The sequence below is a fragment of the Mesocricetus auratus genome, unplaced genomic scaffold (assembly GCF_017639785.1).
Source record: "Mesocricetus auratus isolate SY011 unplaced genomic scaffold, BCM_Maur_2.0 Super-Scaffold_100676, whole genome shotgun sequence".
In the NCBI taxonomy this organism is placed as follows: Eukaryota; Metazoa; Chordata; class Mammalia; order Rodentia; family Cricetidae; genus Mesocricetus; species Mesocricetus auratus.
This window is the reverse complement of record NW_024429266.1, coordinates 135,256,742-135,271,738: the sequence shown is the minus strand read 5'-3', so window position 1 is coordinate 135,271,738 and position 14,997 is coordinate 135,256,742.

Sequence of the window (14,997 nt, the reverse complement as noted above, 5' to 3'; positions counted from 1 at the left end):
TCACAAATGAAAAGGGGGACATAACAACAGACTCTGAGGAAATCCAGAGAATCATTAGGTCATACTTTGAAAACCTGTACTCCACAAAATTCGAAAATTTAAAGGAAATGGATGACTTCCTGGACAGCTATCATTTGCCAAAACTAAATCAAGAACAGATAAGCAATTTAAATAGACCTATAACCCCTATGGAAATAGAAGCTGTCATCAAAAGTCTCCCAACCAAAAAAAAGCCCAGGTCCAGATGGCCTCAGTGCAGAATTCTACCAAAAATTCAAAGAACAGCTTATACCAATTCTTCTCAAAGTGTTCCACACAATAGAAGCAGAAGGGTCTTTGCCAAACTCTTTCTATGAGGCTTCAATAACCTTGATCCCCAAGCCACACAAGATACAACTAAGAAAAAGAACTTCAGACCAATATCCCTCATGAACATTGATGCAAAAATACTCAATAAAATACTGGCAAATCGGATCCAAGAACTCATCAAAACAATCATTCACCACGATCAAGTAGGTTTCATCCCAGGGATGCAGGGATGGTTCAACATATGAAAATCCATCAACGTAATCCACCATATAAACAAGGTGAAAAACAAAAATCACATGATCATCTCACTAGATGCTGAAAAAGCCTTTGACAAAATCCAACACCCCTTCATGATAAAGGTCTTGGAGAGATCTGGGATAACAGGGACATACTTAAACATAATATATACAGTAAACCAACAGCCAACATCAAACTAAATGGACAGAAACTGAACGCAATTCCTCTAAAATCAGGAACAAAACAAGGCTGTCCACTCTCTCCATACCTTTTCAACATGGTACTTGAAGTTCTAGCTATAGCCATACGACAACAAAGGGGGATCAAGGGGATACAAATTGGGAAGGAAGAAGTCAAACTTTCACTGTTTGCAGACAATAAGATAGTTTACATCAATGACCCAAAGAACTCTACCAGGGAACTCTTACAGCTGATTAACACCTTCAGCAAATTGGCAGGCTACAAGATCAACTCAAGAAAATCAGTAGCCCTACTATATACAGATGATAAAAGGGCTGAAAGAGAAATCAGAGAAACATCACCCTTTACAATTGCCACAAACAACATAAAATACCTTGGGGTAACGCTAACCAAACAAGTGAAAGACCTGTATCGTAAGAACATTGAATCTTTAAAGAAAGAAATTAAAGAAGCCCTCAGAAAATGGAAAGATCTCCCATGCTCTTGGATAGGTAGGATCAATGTAGTAAAAATGGCAATCCTGCCAAAAGCAATCTACAGATTCAATGCAATCCCCATTAAAATCCCAGCACAATTCTTCACAGACCTTGAAAGAACAATAATCAATTTTGTATGGAAAAACAAAAGACCCAGGATAGCCAAAACAACCCTGTTCAACAAGGCAACGTCCGGAGGCATCAACATCCCTGACCTCAAGCTCTATTATAGAGCTATAATCCTGAAAACAGCTTGGTATTGGCACAAAAATAGACAGGTAGACCAATGGAATTGAATTGAAAATCCGGGTATTAACCCACACACGTACGAACATCTGATCTTTGACAAAGAAGCTAAAAATATACAATGGAATAAAGAAAGCATCTTCAACAAATGGTGCTGGCATAATTGGAGACTGGCATGTAGAAGAATGCGGATCGATCCATGTTTATCGCCATGCACAAAACTTAAGTCCAAATGGATCAAAGACCTCAACATAAATCCAGCCACACTGAACCTCTTAGAAGACAAAGTGGGTGGTACCCTTGAACGAATTGGTACAGGAGACAGCTTCCTGAACATAAACCAGTAGCACAGACAGTGAGATCAACAATTAATAAATGGGACCTACTGAAACTGAGAAGCTTCTGTAAGGCAAAGGACACAGTCAGCAAGACAAAAAGGCAGCCCACAGAATGGGAAAAAAATATTCACTAATCCCACATCTGACAGAGAGTTGATCTCCAAAATTTACAAAGAACTCAAGAAGCAAGTCTCCAAAACAGCAAAGGACCCAATTAAAATGTGGGCTGCAGAACTAAATAGAGAGTTTTCAATAGAGGAGTCTAAAATGGCTGAGAGGCACTTGAGAAAGTGCTCAACATCCTTAGCCATCCAGGAAATGCAAATGAAAACAACTCTGAGATACCATCTCACTCCTGTCAGAATGGCTAAAATCAAAAACACCAATGACAATTTATGCTGGAGAGGATGTGGTGAAAGGGGGACACTCCTCCATTGCTGGTGGGAGTGCCAACTGGTTCAGCATCTTTGGAAATCAGTATGGAGATTCCTCAGAAAAATGGGAATAAACCTACCACAAGACCCAGCAACTCCACTCTTAGGCATATATCCAAAAGATGCCCATTCATACAACAAAGATGTCTGTTCCACTATGTTCATAGCAGCTTTATTTGTAATAGCCAGAACTTGGAAGCAACCTAGATGTCCCTCACCCGAAGAGTGGATAGAGAAAATGTGGAACATCTACACAATGAAGTACTATTCAGCAGAAAAAAAAATAATGGAATCATGAGATTCACAGGCAAATGGATGACACTAGAAGAAATCATCCTGAGTGAGGTAACCCAGTCACAAAAAGAGAAACATGGCATGTACTCTCTCATATGTGCATTTTAGACATAGATCTGGGGAGTGCCAGCCTACAATCCTATGGCCAGAGAGTCTGGGAAACAGAAACTTCATTTAGTGGCTGATCGAAGAAGAGGGAGACTCCCTTGGTTAAGTACTGAGCTGAACTCAAGAAAGCCAGTAACAGAGAGGGAGGACTGATGATCAAAGGGATTAAGATCGGGCTGGTTTAACCCCCAGAAACAGCTGACCAGACAAAGGTTAACTCTTGAATCCCAGGCATCAGCCTGGGAATCCAGCATGGGACTGATTAAGACCCCCTGAATCTGGGTGTCAGTGAGGAGGCCTAGGGAATCTATTGAGCCTTGGGGAGCAGATCAGTACCCATCCCAAGTATACACATGGACTTTGGACTCCCATAGAACAATGTGAGGTGCACTCTCACCCTGAACTCTTGGGGAAGGGTCTAGGACCTGCCCTATATGAAATGACAGGCTATGCACACCCCCATGGAGGGCCTCACCCTCCCTGGGGAAATGAGGGGATAACGGGGGGGGGGGGTTGGGGAGAGGGGACGGGAGGAGGGGAGGGAATGGGAGAGGGACCTGGAACTGACTTGTGAAGCAACCTCGTTTCTTATCTAAATTTTAACTGGAAAATAAAAAAAAAGTATGTGATACATACCTACTCTCCTACTACAGTAACAATCACACACCATAAATAGGAATAATGTTTTTTAAGAACATTGTATATACTGAAACTTTCCTCTTACTACATAACTAAAGATGGGTGAAGGTAAACAAACATATATTGTACAGGTACATAACAGAAAGTATTTTGCTAGGATTTTGCTTATTTTCAAAAGCAGTGAATGAATATTCAGTGAGTATACAATATACTCAAAAGCAATCTAGGCTAATGATCTAATGTTAGTGATGAAATAAGGATATATTAACGCCAAGAATAAGGAAGGTATTTTTCTAATATATTCCTAAAATAATTCCAGAATACTCATTGATTCATCAAGTTATACTTTGCTGTAATTGTTACTTTGGTCTGTTGTGAGTTGTGTCTGCAATGAGTAGGCCTGTGGGTGTTGTCTTCCCAGGAAAAGGCTCACACAACTACACTGGATATCATTACTAACTTAATAAGAACAAAACATGCATGCATTGATATCCTAGCATACAGACCCACAAGTTACAAGTTACACAATTACAACATATAACCTAAACAGAAATGGAGGAAATAAATACAAATTCAGTTTAGGCCAGACACTATTTGATACAGAAATATTGTTCATTGGAAGGAAAAAATAAGATGACTTTGAGTGCCTACAATTTTTTAGGCATGACTCCACCACAAAATTAGTTACATGCTGAAGGAAGGAAAAGCTTGAATTGAGTATCTGGCATGGATAAGGTGCTATTTTAGTGCCATATTTTCTCCATATATGGGAAATAACTAGACATTTTTATATCTAGCTTTTTTCAGGAAGAAGTGTCACATGAGGATCAAGTAAAATCATATGCTGAGGTAGCTCACATAAGCACTCTGGAGCTTATCGTTATTTACATATAAAAGGAAGGGAAAGCACTCCACCAAGCATTGGAGCATACAAAGTCTTACATACCTGCAGGTGGGGTAAGGAGACATGATGCACAAAACACCTAGCCTACACGAGGAATCACTCTAATAAAACAAACAAAACGATCAGACACTGAATGCCTATGTCATGTCAGCTCACTTTCTAGTAAAATTATTCACATCTGAAAAGAAATGAGCCTACTTTGATCACTGGGTAAAGGAGAGATGCTATAGTACCACAATGTTGTTCTACATAAAGACTGAAAATGAGTCACCAGCATCCACACGGTGCTGCTGTGACACAGCTGCATCCTTCCAGGGGAAACTAAGCATGCAGGGAGTCCCCAGTGTTGCCATTAGTCTAGGAGTACAAACCCTACTAGGATTAAAGTGAAGGTAGCAAATATTCATTAGGTATCTGTTTATGCCACCAGTATTTCTTGTATCATTTTGTTCTTCCTGAGACAAAGAGAATAAGCACATGCTAAGTGCTATTCTATTATATGACTGTTTATGCAGAGAGGGAAGCAAACAATAAAATTGTCTTGAAAATGCTAGCTAAAGTCTTACAATGGAAGAAAGGAAGCAACCATTACTTTGTGCCTTTTTAATGATACAGGTACTTTTCAAACTCAAATTTGCCAACAAAAAGCAGAAAGATGTAGTCATGAATGGAAGATGTTGCATAGGCTAGACATTATAATATGACATCGCTTACACAGCAGGGTAAAGTAAACACATAGCCAATACCAATATGGAAAAGTAATACTCTAACGCTATTAGAGTGCCAGTTCTAAACCAGGCATTATTTAGCAGTGTTACTCACACACAAGAAGAATAAATAGTCTATCAAGTGCCAGTGTATGTGAGGGTCTGTGTAAGTATCTTAGTCTTGCACTGGACATGAAATACAAATGATTTTAATGCTAAGTGGATTCAACACAGTATTCTACCATAAAATGCACTCATGAAAGAGTACCACCATGCTGTGAATGCCTAATATTAAATGGATTATATTTCAGTATAATGATCATTAACCATAAGGGAACGAGGCAGGAGTGCCCTAGCATCTAGTTAAGGCAGACAGCATTCTATTCCAATTTTACTCACTTGCATAAAGATGGGAAATAAACCATTCAGCAACAACTATATAGAAAATGCAACATTTTCATACATAAAGAATAAGAGGCAAGCATGCCTCTGATGCCTACCAGAGGCCAGGTAACATGAGAGCACACCATCACTCACTCAGAGGGCAAGGAAAAGAGTTCACACCAGACACTGCACACGTGCCAGTACATCATTACTCTCACAAATGCTTGTTTCCCTTCCGGATACAACACTAAGGTTGTGCTAGAATCGTGTCTGAAAGGCTGCCTCATATCTCATTATCATGCATCCTTCGGGCTCCTTTAGCTCAGTGCAAATCACACAGAGAAGCAAGAAAAATGTGTTCAATATGCTCTTGATCTGTCTCAGGTTCTAATATATTATGGCATCATTTCCACATGAATGAAAGGACATGAATCGATCATTCAAAATCATCCCCTGCCCAATCTAGTATATTACTCACATATAGGGAAAGAAAATGAGCTTGAATGCTCTACCTGGTGTAAACCAGGAATAACATTGTTCACCCACAGTGGAGTTAAGTGATATGTATCCAGTCTAACATACATAAAGTGTTATTAACTACAAACTTAATGATACAGAGCAGAATGTCAGGAGCATGTAACAGGCACCTTGTAAGTGCCAGTTCCTATTATGCACAAAATTATAAACATAGAGGCAAAGGAAAATGAAAATGAATGGATAGAGTAAATAGCATGTTTGAACTGCATTCTCATAAAGGATACCTGATAGAAGGACAATGGAAAGAATAGATGTATCTCTCATAAATAGGAAGCTGACATTCATCCTCTACACATGTGTTAAGTAATGCCTTGTTAACATAGTACAACATTCAAATTAGGTACTATCTCTCTCTCTCTCTCTCTCTCTTTCTCTGTGTGTGTGTGTGTGTGTGTGTGTGTGTGTGTGTGTATGACTTATATGTAAGGCATATTCTAGACCTCAATGATTTTTTATTTACTTTCTTCTACCTCTGGGCTGTGATATATTAAAATAACAGTGCATAGTATCATATACTTTAGGTCTGTCTGGTGTTTTGCTTATGAATGGATAGATTATAATAGAGTAATAGCTGATACATGTTAGGCACTGAACAAAAACTTGTATCCTCCCATTGACTCCTGAGTGCATAAGGTTTGGTTAGAATAGCATCTAGCATATGTGAGGCACTTGATCCATGTTTACTTTATTTCCCTTTATGTGAATATAATTGTTCTAGCACACAGCTTTGTCTGTGCTAGATGAAGCATGCAGTCTGATTTCTTTTCTCTTGGTGTGAAAAAGTCCCTGTGATATTCTTGGTATTGAATGCATATGAATAGAAATAGAGACAGTAAAACTAAAGGCAATTTATGCAATTTATGGGGTAGTGTGGAAACTAATAGTAGAAGCATATATATATATATATATATATATATATATATATAAAATCACCACATATCTGGGGAAATGGAGCCCCATATGCGCATCTCTTGTTACTAAAATTAAGTTTTCCATATTGGGATTAGGTTAAAACTAATTGAGCTATTGGTCAATAGGGTCCTATGGGAAGCCTTAAACAAGCCAAGCTGTTGCTAAGATTATAGGTTACTCTCCATAAACTGACAGCAAGCCCCCATTGTTGCAGAGAACACCCACACATCTCATTAAACACAAGGACATGGAGATGGTACCTGCATAGATTCTCCACCCCTGGTGATTTTAGTACAGAAAGGTACTCTGCATGCTACCAAATGAGAAACATAAACACCTACAATCGGTCCTGCCTGCAAGATATGCTAGTATAATGGAGACACAAAGCTTGTGGGAGTAGTCACTTAATATCTGATTTGACTGAAGGCCCACTCCACAAGATGGAACCCACACCAACACTGCTTGGGTGTTGTGAGACAAGAGAGCCCATTGACCAGGGGGAAAAATAATACTGTTCTGCTAAAAGAACGTAGTAATAAAATGACACCTCACATCATTCTGCTATATTTATAGATCCATGCCTTGCTCAGCGGTCATCATAGAAGCTTACTAAAGCATATGGGGACAAATACAGAGACTCACTAACAAAATGCAGTGTGAACACATCCAGAACACTCAGCCCTAAAAGGGGTGTCATAGTCAAATCTCTCCATGCAGGGCTCAGGGGAGACAAGGTAGAAAGAGTGCATGGGACAGAGAGGATGGGGACAACAAGAAATCAAGGCCTTCTCTATATACAGCAGGGTTGGAACAAATATGAACTCACAGAAACTGGTAGAATGCATGGAGTGCACATGGGGTCCTAGAGCTGAAAGGAGAGGTGAACACATGCTCCCACTGCTAAGACAGAAACAATCTCCAGTTGATAATACCTTGCAAATGGAAGATTCCTCCATAGGAGTCTCATTGGGACAACCAGCTAATCTTAAGGGTAGGCTGCATGCCCAGCAAGCAGCAGAAGACCAAAACTAAATGAACTCAATGGCATTATTGGAAGTTCCTTGTGTTATGATGTCATGTCATGGCAGGGCATTTTTTAAAAACATTTTATTTTTCATGTTTATTTTTATTTTTTGCTTCTCTCTTTCTGCCCCACCATTCATTGATGTATATATTATGGCTTTCAGCCTACTGTTTTTATGAGACTCCTGAGTGTGCAAACACGTGGGCCTCTGTTTCTTGGGCTTTCTTCTGGCCTCTTTTCCTCCTGTTTGTTTCGTCCAATTTCCAAGTGTTAGTTGTTGTTTTATATCATTTTATTTAATTTTAGGATTGTGCTTTAGATGTTTTTTATTTTCTGAAAGGGAGGGAAGTGATGGAGAGGAACTGGGAGGACTAGAGAGAAAGGGACCCTTAATCAGGATATATATGTAAAAACAAAATTTATTTTAAATTGAAAAGTGAGAAAGAAGGAAATAGTAATTGCTCTTTTGTCATTTAATGCCCTTTACCCTATCCACAAAAAAAATGGCATCCACTGATTTTATTTTAACATTGGAGGATTTTTTTAATCTTAAACTATCATGTCTATGGAACATTTATTTTAACTTATGTATTCTTAAAAAAAGTTTATATTTAGTTCAAAAGATACTAGGGAATTTAGTCATCTAATATGTAAAATGAAGTTCCTAGAAAAATATTCACACCCATTTTGAAGATAAAAAAGCAACAATTAATTGGTTGTATGACTGTGGCATTTCGGGATGTTACAGCTCCAAAGTCAAAGTTACCTTTAGTCATTTAATAGGCATTCACCACTCTTCTCTAACTAAAAATATTCATGAAACTACTTCCATATTGGAACATGGACGTTTTGCTTTGACTTTTTTCTGGAATGACCATAATCCTGGGCCAGAGCCATTCAAGTTACTCAAAAATAAACCCTCTTAATCCCCCACCAACAAAAAACAAAACATTAAATAAATAAACAATAAAAAATCTAGAAGGCATTGTTCATATTTATTGTGTTACAGTATCAGGTTAGTAATCAGTTTGAGGACACTAAATCATTATGCATACATATACAGAAATAAGGCATCATTTGTTAATTATGTGTCTGTGTGTGCTTTTCATTCTACTTATTTCTAGGCAAAATTCTGACACAGAGGATGTACACTTTTTTCCTTATTTTATATAGCATAAGTATTCATCTTTAGGTCATGAAAAGATATTCTAAAATAGGATTATATATATAGTTATATATATATATATATGTATTCCTTGAGCACTTTATATATTCCAGGGATTTTTACACACTACTTCCCATGCATGTGTGAGTGAAGCACATAAGACTTGTTTAAGTGCCTGGCACATAATAGATACTTTTGCAATACCAATCTACTTGATAGGAGTGGAAAGATCTAAGCAGTCCCTGAACTTCTAATAAATGCCTGCTACTATTCTTCTGTAACATTATTAACTCTAATGAGGAGGAATTGAACCTGTGTAGAGCACATACTGAATCTTAAGTACTCACATACAGAAATGAAAATGAGCTTAAATTGAGTGCACAATGCATGTCAGATACTATTCCAAACAAAGTTACTCAGTCCAAGGGTAAGGAAATAAAACTGAATTGAGCACCATATTTCTCTTTTAGACACAATTCTAGCACTGCATGAGCCACTAATGAAGGAAGGGACTCAGCATGTACTAGTCACCTATGCAGAGTACTAGTTAAAATGCTAATATTCCAACATGTGGCAAGAAGGAAGCATATATGCTTTAAATGCTTTGATCCCCTGTAGAACAAGCTGATACACATAGAAAGGAAAGGAACAACATGGAACAGAATGGAGAGGAAACAAGCATGGGCCCATTTAGCACATACTACAAAACTTATGCATATGGGTAGGAAATTATCATGATAACTATTCCTCTGGCATAACTGTTGTATAAAAAGAGAAACAAGAAAGATAGATGCATGTAGTTTGTATAAGCTATGTGTGACAGTAGATCTTGCTTGTCAACTGATGTTATTTAGAATCCCCATGGAAACAAACCTCTAGGTTTGCCTGTGGGGTTGTTTCTAGATTGGGAAAACTAGGATAGAAAGAACCACCCCAAATGTAGGCACCACTATCTCCTATGCTGGAATAAATAAACAGGAGAAAGTGATATGAGCACTGGTAATCATCTCTTTCTTATTCTTGACTATGGATGCAATGTTACAAGATGCCTCCTGGTCCTGTGCCACGCCTTCTCCTCCTTGATGAACTATGTCCCCTTATGCCATAAGACAAAATAAACCATTACCTAATTAAGTTTTTCATTATCAGATGTTTTAATCATAGAACAAGAAAAATAACTAATACAACATTAATTATTTTTATAGCATGGCTAACACAGAGCAGACATGAAATGAACCACCAGTGTTCTCGAAGGTGAATTGTGGTATCAGTTTATTCACATGTAAGAGAAAACACATACCTCTAAGGAGTCTCTGCTATAAGATAAGTTGTGAATTGTAAAGATGGTAAATGATTATTTTAATGTTGAGAAAGAAAATTAATATGCATTTAATGCCAAGAATATCACAGGGACTTTTTCACACAGAAAGAATAGAAACAAGACATCATAACTCATGTAGCACAAAGCTGTGTGCTACAACAATTATATTCAAATAAGGGAAATAAAGCAAATATGGATCAAGTGCCTCACATATGCTAGATGCTATTCTAACCCAACCTTATGCACTCAGTAGTCAACGGGCGGATACAGGTATTTGTTCAGTACCTAACATGTATAAGCTATTACCTTATTATAATCTATTCATTCTGTTATTACCATATTATAATCTATCCTTTCATAAGCAAAAAAATGGCAGACATAAAGTATCGAGTATTATGTACTGCTATTTTTAATATGTCACAGCACACAGTGAGAAGAAAGGAAATAATAAATCATTAAGGACTAGCATATGCCAGGCAGTTTCTAGTTCAATTATGCCTTATATATGATGAATAATCCATGCACACACACACACACACACACACACACACAAATATATTTAGCACCTAATTTAAGTGTTATACTATGTTAGCAGGGCATTACTTAACACAAGTAGAGAGGGGGAATGAATGTAACCTTCATCAGATAGAACACAATGGGTATAATATCGTTGATCCATAAGCAACAGGAACCAATGGTTATGAAGCTTGCATGGGACGTACATAGGCCCTCTGCATGTGTGTGACAGTTGTGTAGCTTGTCTGTTTGTAAGGCTCTAACCAGTGAGATCAGGACCTGTCCCTGGTACTTAGTCAGCTTTTGGGACCTGTTCCCCATGCTTGATTACCTTACCCAGCCTTGATGCAGGGGGGAAGAGCTGTGTCCTACCTCAAAATAAAAAGAAATAATTTTTAAAAGAATGTTTTATGTGCAACATAATTTTGAACAAACATCTTCACCTTTACAGAATGGAAAACACATACATGAATAACATGGTATATGTCCAGCAATTCTCTTAAACATTCTTGTTTGCATATAAGTGAGAAAAAAGACTACCAGAAGCATGCAATATTGCTAGGACCTCTAAGACTCCTTCATCATTCATAAATAATGCATGGCAAGAAACTGCACATACTAACATATTACACTGAAATGATCATCCTCAATATATCACAATAATATAAAATAATATCTTAGGACATGATGGGAAATGTCATTCTATAAATCTGTCTCTATTATTGGTTGTTGAATAAAGCACTGTTGCCTAATAGGAAAGCAAGATAGTGGGACTAGGAGTTGAGGAGGATTCTGGGAAAGAGAGGCACAGACAGACACAATGTAGGCCGCCAGAGGAGTAAGAGGTCCAGACCCTTTTCTCCAGTAAGAGAAATACTTAGATTAACAATTATAGGTTAAATACTTAAGTCAGAGCTAGCTAGTAGGAAACAAGCAAACGGCCAACATCTTATAATTAATATAGTGTCTTGTGTATTATTTGGGGACTGCAACTGTGGCAGGGCCCAGGCAGCAGGCAAGGAAGACTACACGTTACATAATGGTTGTCAGGAGTGGGATCATGAATTTACACGTAGAATGGCAAAAGCTTAAAAGAATAAAGAGAAGCATGTCTTCTTAGTAGCAGCATTTTTCTCAGGTGGGCTCTGTTTTGCCACAGACAAGCAGAGACTTCCACTGCCAGTGCGGTAAACTTGCACCCGCACTGCAGTTGAAAAAGCTGCGGTTTTAGCAGATAAGACATGTGGCCAGAAAAACATAAAGATTTACAGTAAAGTCAGATTCAGATGAAGAAAAACCTCTAAAGGTTTATAGTGTGTTTAAAAATTACATAGTCTTGAGAGAGAAAAATAAACAGGATAGTGGTAAAAGAAATAGAGAAGCCAGTTGTGGTGGCACATGCCGGTAGGATTTGCTCCAGAGGCAGAGGCAGGCAGATTTCCAAAGAAACCCTGTCTCAGAGAAATGAATAAATAAATACAAGTAAAAGGAATAGAGTAAGAATAATAGATAAATAAATAAGCCACAAAAAGATAGAAAACACAACAAGATTCTGGATATTGTATGCTATCGTGTTTTTCAGTTTTTTGATTGCTAAAGAAGGAACAACTGCTAAAGTACAATTGATTATAAATGCTACTGAATTAATTCAACTTATATCTTTTAAAAATTCCTTGACTTCTAAATTTAAATATAAGGAGAGGTTACTTGGGAAAGGAATTTCTGGTTTTGTTTCTACAGAAAATGGAAAGTTGTGGATTCCTTCCAGGCTTCTGTGGTTTGATGAAGCAAAGGCCCCCTGAAGCAATATCCAGTCAGTCCAGCATCTGAAACAACTGAGATGATGCAACTTTGCAGATTACAAAAACAAGGATTTACAGAGGTTTCTATGTTTTGTCTTGATCCCCATGGTATGGACAGCACACCCTATCATCAGGAAGCAGTTTGAAATGAGCAGTGTCCAAATTCCCAAATATTGTTTATAAATCTTTGTTTTCATTTAAATGTGGTTGCTTATAATTGGTTAATGATCACAATCAATCTCTTTTTAAAAGTAAAAGGGGATTATGGTATGGAAATGAATACTTTGTATTGGTATGGTTTTTAATTTATTGATACAAATTCAAGGTCAATTTTGTGATATGTGTATTTCTCCTCTCGCTTAAGTATTGTGTTTATACTGATCTTTTAAAATATAATGTATAATTAAGTACAGATTATATATAGTTACTTATGATAGTCAGAATTTAGAGTTAGGTTAGTTAGGTTTTCTAGATATAGAGACATATTTGAGATACATAGTCTTCAAACCTTTCAAAGACCTTCGGAAAATAGCACTTAAAATGGTTTATGGTTTTTCTTGACAATGTGAAATGTCTGCTCCTGTCAGCACCAATTATGTCTGAGAGGAAGATGGGCATCGAAGAAACTTGTTATGGAGTTTGCTTTCAACATGGCAGGATTAACCATTTGGGCAAGAAATGCTCTTGCCTAGACTGTTTAACTGTTGCTATATAATTTAGACATGCAGGACCCACAGAAAAGTCGCTACTGAATTTGGACAGTCTTGAAGGATTCCTGCTTCATAGAAGAGTCTGCCAGACTTTCTGCAAGACACAGAAAAATGACTGACAGACTGTCAATGCAGATGGACAATTTAAAATTTCCTGCTTTGCTGAGAAGACTTCCAGACACATTGTGGCCTATGGGCTGAAGTTGGATGCCCAAATGTTACAGAGGAACGTCAGGTGACTGTCCAGGTAGTAAGATGTCTCTGTCAATTCTAGTGTTTATATGTTATCCTTCTGTGATCTTTGATAGAGTTGAAGACCAATAGTTATACAGCTTTCCTTACTGATGATAAAAGATAAGCTGCATATAAGATTTAGACTCAAAATGATAGATATTTTCTTTAACTTTTACTAAATGTTAATGGACAAAATATAGTTCTTACTTGATAACTGTTCTATGTAATTTGACTAGGTTAAAGTTAAAACCCTTCTATTTATTTAGACAGAAAAGAGATGATGGGAGATGTCATTATGTAAATCTGTCTCTATTATTGGTTGTTGAATAAAGCACTGTTGGCCAATAGGAAAGCCAGATAGGTGGGACTAGGAGTCTAGGAGGATTCTGAGAAAGAGAGGCACAGACAGACACAATGTAGGCTGCCAGAGGAGTAAGAGGTCCAGACCCTTTTCTCCAGTAAGAGAAATACTTAGATTAACAATTATAGGTTAAATACTTAAGTCAGCGCTAGCCCGTAAGAAACAAGCAAATGGCCAACATCTTATAATTAATATAATGTCTTGTGTGTTATTTGGGGACTGCAACTGTGGCAGGGCTCGGGCAGTTGACAAGAAGACATCCTTATTCTCATGCAAGGAGAGGGTGTAACCATGACAGAGTGTTTAGTGTATCTTGGGCATTAGTCAATTATAGCTGATCTGTACCTGGAGTCTGGATATTGTTAACATCTTTCACTGCTCAGAGTTCATTTCCTTTCTGGAATTTTTATGACCACATATTCTTGTTCTTAGTCTACATTCATAGATTCCTCAGCGAGCAAACAATCCAGTATGGTCTAGTGGTTAAGAATGTTTCCTGTAGGACTGAACTAACTGTATTTAAATTCTAGCTTTACTGCTTAATCTCTGTGTGAACCTGGCAGCTTGTTCAACCTGCCTAACCCTTAGTTTATGTATCTGCAAGTGATGGTAATTATAAGACTTTCTCATTATGGTGGGTGAAAGGATAAAAAGAAGGTCTCTATGTAAGTTCTTGACCTTGCACTGAATAATAAATAAATGTTAGCAGTTAGCCAAATGTTAGCCATTAAACGTAAGCCATTCCTACAGCTGAGCCCCAATGACTTTCTATATGATAGAAAACCTTCATTCAAGTTTCAGGATGAGTGTTGTTGTCTTCTTGTATTAATAGAGAGGCAGATTTAAACAAGTCATGAGATTCACTTTGAGTCCCACAACAGCAAAGAGTATCTCTGGGATAGGTACCTAACTCAGCATAATCTAAAGCCACGATTTTTAGTTTTAAATACTACCATTCTAATACTTTCATTTTTTTCTTGGACTTCTCATTTCCTCTTGCCTTATTTCTATAAGACTTAACTTTTCTGAGATGTGGCCTCACCACATAGCTGAGGTTGCCTTGATGCCTCAGTCTCCTAGGTCCTGGGGTTATAGGTGGTCACCAATACCCCAGGCAGATCTTTAACTTCTTACAGGA